The sequence below is a fragment of the Patagioenas fasciata genome, chromosome 1 (genome assembly GCF_037038585.1).
Source record: "Patagioenas fasciata isolate bPatFas1 chromosome 1, bPatFas1.hap1, whole genome shotgun sequence".
In the NCBI taxonomy this organism is placed as follows: domain Eukaryota; kingdom Metazoa; phylum Chordata; class Aves; order Columbiformes; family Columbidae; genus Patagioenas; species Patagioenas fasciata.
Genome location: NC_092520.1, coordinates 35,840,270 through 35,852,830, shown reverse-complemented (window position 1 = coordinate 35,852,830; position 12,561 = coordinate 35,840,270).

Here is a 12,561-nt window from a genome sequence, read left to right as displayed (position 1 = left end):
AATGAAACATGTCAAACATTGACTCTGAAGCCAGTATGTTTTCCTGAATTTGGAAGAACACAAATGGTTGAAATCAAATCAGTTAAAATGTGCTTGACTGAAGATTTGTTGTTCTGTTGATGCCAACTGAAACTTAGTTGTAAATTAAAACAGTAATTTACAAACCCCAACAGACGAGGAGAAGCCAAAGGCACACACGTTCAAAAAAATATCCCTTGAGTAGAGAGGGACACGGCTATGATATTTTTTTTTTTTTCACTATGTTGATATATCGTGAGAGTGATATGACTATAAATAGGCCCCAAATCACACTCTTTTTGTTCCTGAGGATCTGTGGTTCCATGTAGACATAGGACTTCTATGTTATATCCAGGGCTTTCAGTCTGAAAATTTGTTGTCACAAAATGAACTATATCGATTTTTATAACTAATATTTGAAACTCAGTGGCATAGCAAGTCCTCCAGTGCTGCTGGATATAATAATTTGATCTGTAGAAATCAGAGGTTAACTAGTCAAGAGATCTTTCCATGACAAAAAATTTTAGTGCTATACCAAAGGCACATTAAAAATCAAGAAACAAAGCCCCATGTTGTTGCACTAGGACGATTAATTTAGCAGAAGTTAAGGGCCATGCAAGGCAGCTAGGTTGAGCTCCTGAGTGATACAAACAACCTCAATTTGGCATTGTAAGTCTAAACATGCTCAACACTTGGCCTGGTGCACAGATTCATGAATAATATAATACATACTGTAAGTCTGAGCTCATTAATGTTGAATTTGCACAATTAGATTCATGAATAGTGCTGGACAGTCACAATCATTGAATCTACATGCTGCACAGTTTCACAAATAGTATAATGTATACTACAGGTCTAATAGTATAATATATACTATAGGTCTGGGTGTGCTATACTAAAGGTCTGGGCAACAGGTGGAAGTTCTTCTAGATGCTGTTGATAAATAGAGTATCTGCAAAAACACACTTTAGTTGCAAAAATGGACTTTGGTTGAAATACAAATGTTATTTGCAAGAAATAAGTATTGGTATCATATAAATATAAATTCTAAGTTGACTATATAGTGCTAATAATGTGATTACGAATACAAGCTTGAAGTCTTAAGTGTCCTGGGGTAGACTTTGTATGACTAAATGTGCAAAACTTACCCAAAAGCATCTTCCCGTGGGTGGGGAAGATAGGCCTAGCCAGCTGACTAATCCCAGAAATCCTATTATACTGTTCCCTTGACTTCTCAGTGATGGTGCCTTCCCCACCCTTCCTTTATTGTTAGAGTATTTTATATTTTTTTCTACGTTTAGGTGCAGCTTGAGTGACTCTAGTCATACATACCTCTGTTATTGAGTGGCTTAGAAATCCTTGCTTTGATTTTTTAGGTAAAAAACTCACTATGCATGCTTGAAGAAGGGCTGAAGGCATGTATCCTTTGAGACGGAGCTGTGTTTTGGTATTATAATGGAATTATAATGAGCAAAGTTCATCCATTGGACAAATTTCTGGTTTAGTAACTAGTATTTTGGATGGAAATTAATATTTATCCCTTTTAATTTACAACAGCTATATCTTATCTTCAAAAGTGACAGCAGCTATAGTACCTGTGCCTTGTACCTGTGCCTTGTCAACAGGGTCCAGCCATGGTATCTTCATATCACTCTGCCTCCCCATATCTTTTAATTGATACAACACTGAGCTTCCTCAGGAACTACCAGTTAAGAATGCAGGGCAGGTGTGTGGGGATTAAATCATACAGAGCAGATTTCTTCCCCTCTGTACAGCTGCCTTATATACTGAAGGTGTGGATATAGCTTTATTCTCAATAAGTGTATCCTTGATAACCAGTTTCAATAATTTGCCCTCTCAGTAATTATTCCACACACGTTAACTGTATGTAGAAGTAAAGCAAATAGTCATTTCGATAAATGTGGCTGAAATATGGTTAAGGAGACCATTTTGTGAGAGCAGACACCGGAGTGTGTCAAAACCTGGGAAACAGAGATGTGCAAAGTACCTTTATTCATCCTGATGGTGGCAAACTCCAGTAACTACTGACCCATGCAGAGCATAAATATTATTTTACTGCAGGCCACAGGTAGCTGCTTCTAAAATACAGCATTTCTTTAAGGTGAATCTGACAGAATTTGACATGCATAAAAAGTACGCAAACAGTATGCATGTAGAATGCATCGCTGTGACATTCACATAGTCTGGGTTTGGCAATAGTTTGGCTTTGTAAGTTTCTTTTGACATTTAAACAGAAGGTAAGAATCTTTCTGAAATGAGTTGGAGTTGCTTGCCAGGTATGAATATATATCTTTGTAAAGGCCGTCCCCAGGTGAAAATGTTTGTAGAATTGTAGTTGGAGGTGACATGTTTCAGTTGAGAGATTTTGAGGAAAAATAACTTGAATACCACCTAAGAAAAATATACTTAGGTCTAACTGTGAATGCTTCAACTATATGAATGAGACCTTCCTTCAGCTGTCATAAATCATCTGAAGCTCCCTTGACTCATTTTTATCATTTTCATTTCAGTTTATTTATGATGTTTATTTATTAGGATATTATAACTTCTGCTTTGTATCTGAGGGCTCTGAAGAATTTTTATGTTACTTTGGGAATTTTCTGCTTTGGGAATTAGTATTCAAATTCCCATTCATAAAATATACTAATGAGAGGTAAACCCTCATGAAAATTTTATTTAACTACATTTTTTTTTCCCCTCAAGTTGAGATGAAGCATGGATGATTTGTTTTCTATTTCTATATTGTTGTTATCTCTAGTAATGAAGCACCATGCATGATCTCTTGGAAATTGACTTTCAGAAATTAAAACATTTTAGAACCCTGTAATAGATATGAAGGATCAGATTCTCAAGGATATAAACTACCCATCATTCAATAAGCCAGGTCTGCATGAATTAATATGTTGCATGTGTATACATTTCCCCACCCATGCAATACATACACAAATATCTGTATTGAGTTTAGATGGCAAGGTTTCTGTCATGGGGGCTGCTGGTGTGGAGCTGCATCACTGTCTAAGAAAGGTAAATTCTATCATTAGGTAGAAAGGCAATATAGCTTGTAGTACATAGAGAATTTAATATTTTCCTCATTAAGGCATTCACTGTAAGTGCTGGTTGTGCACATGTAATCTCTTTGCAGGAGGAAGTTTAGGAGGGTAGCTGGCCTCTTCATCTTTTCTTTTTTCCATCCCTGAAGGTAGTAGAAATGTTGATTTTCATGTGTATGTGTACATATATATATCTGTATGTATGTGTGTATGTATATGAATTCTTTGGAGTTCTGTACAAAATATTGTATTTTGTTTGCTTAATATTAATTTGACCATTAATTCTAAATTTAGAGTGAAGATGTGTTTGAGTCTTCTCTGTTTGTCCTCCATGTTTCTTTGCTTGGGCTCTAACAACTGACTTCCTGTTCAGACATGTGAGTTGCTTTCCTGTGTTCAGTAACCACTCAGAGCTGAGAAGACAGGGTGGTTTGGTGTGCTCAGTGACTGCAATTTATCAGCACTATATAATTGCTCATGCTGCTGTGAGCAGCAACAACAGAAACAGGTGAGAGGCCTGTTTAACTGTTGTGGTTTTGTTCTTTGTGTACTCATCCGCAAGGTGATATAACTGTACAATTGCCTGGACTTATGTGCTAACTCCAAGCAAATTTTGAACTCCAAGTTCATATTGAAGGATCCTTCATGTGGAAGAGACATACATACAATCAGACAATTGCTCCTCTCTTTGGCCTTTTATATGTGTGTAAGTACAGCCCTTTTATCCATATTTCACTTCTGATTCAAGTAGTCTGTGCTCAACATGTTCTGTGTTGAAACCCAGTTACCTTATTTTGAGTGGTGCTTTCTTCAACAGTCATCTAAGGTTTGGCATTGTTGTGGAAGCACCCCAAAAAAAAAAAATCAGTACAGGCAGGTTATAAGATCCAAGCAGACTTTATTCTAACCAGAATTTTTTAGTGGAGAACCAACTAGAAATGGTATTTATCTATAATTATTCCTCACCCCAAAAACATTATAAAACACAGATTCAGATACCAGGTGGGTGTTGAACTACACCACAACTGATTTAGACAAAGGTGATCCCCAAAACTTTAAAATTATTATACAAAATGCACATCTACCCACTTACAAAAAGAGGGTACCCAGAAGCTATAGCCACTCACCAATAAGGCAAGGTTTCTCAATCCTCGAGGAAGTTTCCTTAAACAGTGTCCCCATATCTAAGGAGGAGAGACTCCAACTGCAGACCCACTGCTTATAGGAAGACCAACTCAAAGTGAGTCTCCAGCAGACTCTATTTATACTCTAAGATAAATCTAAGCTTGTTGTCATTTGCAATAGTGGTCTAAAAACTTCTCTCCAGTGAGGCATTCCATTGACCAAGAATCCTGTTTGCTGACCAAGCCGTCATCACAATAGTGGTCCATTAGTCTAGGAGTTTCTGGGGCTTCCAAGGGGGGCCAGAGAAGCGTGCTTGCCACAGACATGATGATTTGACTAGTAAAAAAGCTATGCAACTCCAAGTACACAGGCCAGAGGTATTACTGGTGTCCTGCTGTATGATGTCATACAGGTGAGTTAGAAAATAATGTATTTGAGAAATTACTGGTAAATGTTATAGGTAATACCTTCATGTGTTCCAACAGTTTGTACCTGTTGAGTCTGCAACTATTGTTGCAACTAGATGAGTGAAACAAAAGAAAAAGATATAAACACATAATAATTAACATACCTAAGCATACCTTACCTGTCCATTAGTAAGTGTGCTTGTTAGCTGTCAATGCAAAAACACACACAGAAGTGATGGGAAACACCATTTGAATCTTGCATGTTATTTAAATCAGAAAACTATCTCAATACTAGCAAATATTATAGTACTAATAACAATTTTGGATGAGAAAGGAGTATGATTGGAACTCTGTGTTTCCTGGTTACCTCCTTCTCTGCAGGTTATCTGATCTCATAGGGAGCATGGAATTCTTGCTGCAGACCTCCAACCTGTGATGGAGGTGGTCTCATATGCCAACACTGTTGGTGTTGAAATTCCCTTTCACTTTCCTGACAGCCTTTGGGATACGAGAGGCGATACCTCAGCACAGACCCCACTAGTACTTTATGCACAACAACTATGCTGTAGGCTGTTGCTTTGAAAGCAAAAAGGACAACAGCTCTAGGTAAAAAAAGGAAAGCTTTCCTCAGTTCATTCTTTTAACAGGACGAGAGCAGAAACACAACTCTATCAAATGGGTTTAGAAAGAGAGAAGCTGTACAGATCGTAGCAGGTGACAGCAAAATTAGGGATTAATCATTTTTGGTATTGTATTTAGTATTGAATTTCATACATTTATAACCATCAGCTCTTCAGTACCAGCATCTTACCCAGTATCGATATCCTGGCAGATATTATAAATTAACTCCACTTATCAATGTCTGCAGAAAATACAAAATTGTTAAAAATTGACATATAATGGATGCAATATTTTTATTCTTTACTGAGTTCATGGGGTTCACTTATTTCTTATTTGTTTTGTGACATTGTATGTTCAATAACTTTGGATTACAGAACACATACTTTTATTTATTTCTAGGCATATTACATTAAAAATTTTCCTTAGCTTAAGCTACAGCAAATAATGGAGAACAGAAATAAGTGGTGTTGTGTATTATTTGTTGATTTCAGATCAAGTAGCATTTAATATGCATGCTTCTATTGACATAAGAAATTCTACCATCTAGAATATTTACTTGGTTCTGAAAAAAAAGAGAAAGACGTATTTTACTACTAACTTTTAATCTATTGTAATGTAGGACAAAGAGTTTATATTTAAGGCTTTTACAAAGACTTTAACATAAGATTAAATTTTTAAATATATTGCATAAATCAAAAATTACACTGTGAAATTTTGCAGAATGTATATTAAGTAATTTCCAATTTTTGGTGGTTTATCACATAGAGAAAAAAAAAAAAGGAGATTTTTCATTTGAAATTTAGACTTAGATGCTTATTTTATTTTATTATGAGACATCTAATGATATATTTAGTGTGTAATACATTTGCCTGTTGCTTCAGGTAGAAAGATTATATAAAACATGTATGTGTGTGGACCTGCTGCCCCCACCAGACTCTTGTATGTTGAAACAAGATGGAACACCTTCACTTAAAGTATTGGTAAGGGCAGAAACATTAAGCCCAAGACTAGTGTTCATTGAATGTTTAGTATATATGCCTTTCAAAAGATAAATAATTCTACAGTTCTAACTTACACTCTTCCTAAACTGTTTACATTATGGTACTGGAGTGTACTGTAGGCATTTGAATTCCCTGGTATTCAGAGGTATCTGTAAAAGACTAGTCATTGCAAAGTCACATTTTGCATATGTTTTGTCTCTTCTCCACTTGAATTTTTTAATTTTATTTTCCTTCTCAGTTAAATTTTGAAATACCTATACTTAGGAATATTTCAGTCAAAGGCACTAAGCTTTTCTTTTGACTCTCCTTTTCCCTGTCTTTCAGATAGGCAATTGCAAGGCATTATTTTTAGAGAAGCAAAAATTTCACATCCCCACATGGTTCATTAAATAGCTAACACTCTATTTTTATGTATGAAGAACAATGTTTTTAAAATAACTTAATTGTCTAGGCCAGATAAAATGTATTCAGTATAATAGCTGTAGCGTATGATTTTATAGACACGTTGCAAAACATTACAATATTACTGAAAATAAATGCAATCCTGTGCTATAGGTATTTATTTTTTAAAAAATAGGGAAATAAGAGACCCCCATTAAATTCTGATTATCTTTAAATGCAGGATCATAGCAGGGGGAGTAACGCACAGATAGTCAGGCCTGCTGCAGTTTAATCTTCACTCTATTCAGTGAACACTGCCATATATCTCTGTCATGAAATGTACATTTGAGATAGAATAGTGTCCTTTATTGTAAGGAGCTGATAAAAGACTTATAAAGAAGTATTAGAGCCCATTTAAAAATAAAAATAAAATTAAATGCTCTTTGATTATATTTTCAGATCTGTAGTAACATCACACCCATCCTCTGCAACACAAGTTGAAGGCAAGCATGGATCCTAATGTGCTATATATCTGACAATGTCTTCTTAAGTTTTAATGTATTCTTTTTGTGCCCAGGTATCCCAAGGTTGTAGAGATGTATGGTCTGCCTTTGTGTCCCGTAACTCATACTGCTTAGTACTCACGAACTCTTAGAGAGCATCAGTAGTGACAAGTTATTGACTGAATATTCATGGGATTCCTTTTTTTTTTTTATACTTTCTCATCCTTATCGCCTTGTAATCTTTCCACTTTCATACGACTTCTTGTAATGCAGAATCCCTCGACATATGTTTTCTCTCCTTGATTTTCAAACATATGTTGGGCAACGTTGTGAGGCTTTTAAAACAATAGCTCCTACTGTCCTGAGCAATTGCCAGATTGCAGATTTTCTATGAATAAAATATTACATTTTTAAGTAGTGAAACAACACAAAAACAACTTTTCTATTGAAGATTCACACATCAAACAGATACCAAGTATACAGTTCACTCTGCTGGGGTTTTTACAGAACAGTCATATAAAATTATCATGCTTTTAGTGCTGTTTACTGATGTCATCCAATTGCTATTCCAGAACAACTGAAACTCAGAACATTTTAGGTTTCATCTTTCCTTGATGCATGAATATGTTCATCCCACAAGGAACTGAGCAAACTGGATCTTATAGGGTTCAAATTTCAACTATATCTAATAATTTGGCAGGTATCCATCCAGGCTTCAGGGTCAGCAATCAGGTATCATATAATAAGATATAAAAACATATTACCTACAGAAGGAAGCTAATTCATCCCTCAGAATGGTACAGATAGAGAATCAGGTATCATATAATAAGATATAAAAACATATCACCTACAGAAGGAAGCTAATTCATCCCTCAGAATGGTACAGATAGAGAGAGGACCTGTAGAGAGCAGAAATAATTCCTTAAAGGAAAGCAGGAATCATTGAAATTTTCCTTGTAACGAGAATGGAGTATAGGAGACAACACAAAAGTCTATGAGGAAATACCTTAAGTGATCATTGATGAAAATTCCTAGAGTTTGATTAAATTTACAGCTTGCAATTTAATGGAAGCTGGAGTCAAATTAGAATTCAAGTTACTAGTAGATGTTCAAAATTGTGAAGGGTGTCTACACTGATTGCAAAGCACTGGAACAACTGCTTTGTCAGGCTTCCTTGTTGGTGTAGGAAGCAGGAGATTTTATAATCTCTGCCAAATGTCATGTCATTTGGAAACACCAGTCTCTGCTCTCTGAAGAGGAGGTGGCAGTAACCTTAAATTTCAAGAAGAAAAACTGAAACTGTGACCTCTACACCGCCAGATGCCTCTGTGTACTTAGGATATAGTAAGGGGTGAAAGCCTGCAAACAGGAGGAGCCAGTTGCAAAACTGTCACTCACCTCATGGGTGCTGTGTTTGACTCAAGGCTGTACAGCTTGTGCATTCCTCTCTAGATATATGCATTCTATAGTTGAATATGAGTATGTACAGTTCCCTTTAAATTTTCTTCATAATTAATCAGAAACAATACCATTCTCACCCTGCCTTGACACATGCCTTCCCTCAGAGACTCCACACTTCTGATCATCAGGACTTTGAGATCCTCCACAGCACCACAAGACACCATGGAAAGAAGTGTTCACATTTGCATTCTCTTTTAAAGAACTTTTATATTTATAAACCATACATTAATGGCTACTAAGCTCTCTCAAAACCTCTGTGAGCTCCAGGCAGAGACCTCTCCTTTTTACGAACAATACTGTGTTCTGCACTGGAAACTGATGTTATCAAAAGCAAACCCAGAAACTGTCCTGCATCCTCCTCCTGACAACAGTATTCCTCACAAATAGTCTTAGCTTATGTTCAAAAAGATTTCATTTTGTTCTTGTCCCTCTTTGTTACGTAGAAGCACATAGCAACTATCTGGTTCCCTTTCTCTGTCTGTTTTACTGAAAGAGACAAGTTTCTTTCCAACAGAATGGAAATGCAAATATTATTATTGAAAGCAACAAATGAAAACTTTAGGGATGAAAAATGAGCTTTATCCAGTAACATTTCAGTGATTCCAAATAGAGGATTGTGACCTTTCCAAATTACAGCTTTTACACCATAATGGTCTTTTCAAAAAGAAAATAATTTTCATTCTATTAATCTAAAATAAATGTATGTCTTCATATGATCAAAGGAAAAAGTGTGTGCATTTTACCACTGCTGTACACATCAAAATAAAAGTGTGGGGAGAGACATAAAAATTAGGGATATTTTAAGCTTCATAAAATCTGCCAATTTGTAGTGTTATACACATATTCATCTACTGTCTTACAGCAGGCCTGTTTCTGTACACTTTCAGTGACAGAAATCACAGAAGCTTATTTTTATTCATAGCTAGATTAAATATATATATATATATATACTTTCCCTGAATCAAAGTGAATTAAAAGGAAATGACATGCAAGGGGAGAAGGTAGCTCAGATTTCTCAGCAGCAGTCTAATCATGAGAGTGACCCACAGGCAGCTTGAAAGCTGCCCACACAATTACTCACGGAGTCTGCTAAAAAACAGGCATCATTGCCAGCAAAATCTCTTTCTTACCTTGAATCCTAGTATAGTGATTGCCACCTGAATAGGAATCGGGGGGAGGAATACGAAGTGTGAAGCAGTGTTTTAAACTGACACTATATACCACTGTTTGACAGCCTGTACATTTTTATGCGATGCATTTTACAGACGCAGATAAATATACACCAATAGGATGGGTGGGAGCAAACAGGCGATTCCTAGTCTAGTTTCTCTTTTCAGTTACATCAGTCTTATCAAAGTTAATAGAACTATCTGAGTATAAAGGACAAAACTTTTGAGTGTGCTGGGTGGGAGAGTGGTACTTTCTAACTCATACCATGCTAGAGGCACACGAAACACTGTGAACTTCCAAGTAATGAAAAGCTGCAAGATCAAAGCACAACTGCTTCTGTAACCACCATGGCTAAATCCTGATCACGGTTTAAGTGACTTCAAAAGCATTATGTGTAGGATGACTTCAGCATTTGAACTTAAACTACACTCATACTCCAGCAACATCGTGTAAATAAAGGAGGTTTTACTGCTGTCTACCACTGTGTTAGGGACAGATGTGATCAGCTTTCAACTACTAGAAAGAAAGTCTTTATTATATTTTTTTCACTGAATACTTGTTTTCCAAAACAAAACAAAAACAAAAACAAAAACAAAAACAAAAAAAACAAAAAAAAAAAAAAAAAAAAAAAAAAAAAAAACAAAAACCACCACATATTGGAGTGGGAGGAAGGTAGGATTTGAATTATTTCTGAAATCATATAAAATTCTCTGAACAATTTCAGCAAAAAAGCTTATGTCTTAAGAAAGCCTGGATGTTTTGACAACTCTATTGTTCATTTTTAATGAAATAAGTATAAAATAGCAACAATATGAACAGCATCAAAAAACTTTAAAACTAATAAGAAATAAATGATATATTTATTTGTTTTCAGCCTAGAAAAACATACATCTGTACCTGGAACAAATTTTAGTTACTTCTTTGAGAAAAATACCACTTTGACTAAAACTTGGTGCACTGTTTTATGATTATTTGAAATTATTTTTTGCACTCATTTGACAATTTATCTGAAATAATTGATTCACGTATTCATTTGCACAGAGAAAAACTGATGATGATGAATAGAATATCTTAATATATTTTAATAATATGTTGTTATGTATCCACATGTGATGTTTTAAAGTATCTGTATTCATCACAAACACTGCCTAATGTGACTATACAATACTTTATGTATTATAAACACAATATCCCAGCCTGGCAGGAAAACCCAGGAGAAAAGAAACAGGCTGATTAAACTGTGGAAGCTGGTCTCTTATCACATCACTGTTTTCAGCTTTTTACTAGCTAATTATTCCTTTCAAATGGGGGCAAAGTTTTTTTTATGTTACATATTGCACCATAAAACCACCTTTAAAAACATCAGTTTATGTATGGCAAATCAGTGACAATAGATTTTTTTTAATTAATATGAAAAATGTAGGATGCCTATGTATTATTGTTTATACTAATAGAGTTACAATGCCTTCATATAATGTAAGCTCTGTTTTGTAAAATCTAATTGAATTATTAGAGAAGTCACCCAGGGTTAGTTCTCTGAACATTCTGTGAAGTCACCTGTTTTTTTATCCTGCTATAATGCTGAAAGATGTACCTTTTAGAGTTATGGATTTGATGAAGGACAGTACAACATCGGTGCGCTTTAATAGTAAGGGTTTTATAAGAACTGAGATATTTGGCTGGACTGATTTTCAAATTCTGAGAATTTCTGCACCTGATTTGCAAATTCTGAGAATTTCTGCATAAAAATAACTTTTACCTTTCCATCTCCAAATGTGTTCCAAATCTAATTGTCTAATAATAAAATTCCTTAATAAACTTAATTAAGAGATGTACTTCTGCAATGAAAAATGTATAAGGCCTGGACGCCTTCCTGTGTAACCTCATCTGGGTGTTCCTGCTCCGGCAGGGGGATTGGACTGGATGATCTTTCGAGGTCCCTTCCAATCCCTAACATTCTCTAATTCTCAGATTCTGTGATATTAGAGTTCCATAGTATCTATGGAGGAAAGAGAAGAAATTGTTGTGTGTACTTTCCTCTTTAACTGAAACAGTCAGCATTGGTTGATCTGAGATAGTGAGGCTGTTACAAGTCAGTGACACCAAAGAAAGGGGACTAAGTAAATGCACAGTAGTGTCTAAGGAGAAAGGTACAGGGTTGGGCAATTTATTTGAGAAGTGTAGGTAATAAGAGAGATACTGTGATAAGTTAAATGTAAATGAGATATAAACACAGCGAGGTACTTGAGGAAAAAAAAAAAAAAGGTCTAATTTAGATGTCTGGAGCCTTTGTAGCTTAGTTTTCAAGACTGGATCATTTACCCATTCTGAACACATAGAGGAGACATCAATAAAAAGCAAATGTGACCATTTGATTTTGAACTCTAATTTCCTTTGCCCTTCATTTCAAAGAGCTTCTTCCTGCTTTCTTAAGCAAAATACTGCTAAAACAATAAGTTATTCAGTAATATTGTCAGTTTCTAAGCCCAGGTTTGTCATTATTGCTATGAGTGCAAAATTGTTCAAAATACTACATGCACCATACATTATTTTGTCGGAAATGCATGAAAGAAAGAAAATCCTCAGTGTTATGAAGAAAGCCTCTGGGACCTCAGATGTCACTTCTAGGAGAGAGATTGCTTTACCTATAAATTCATCTCTCCTAGAACTGACATCCAAGGTCCCAGAGCCTTTTTCCATATCACTAAAGACTTTTCTTATGCGATTCCAGCAACATAGTGCATTCCATTCTTCACGAGAAATGTTCAGCCATTCATATTGCAGACAGCCAGACATCCTGCTG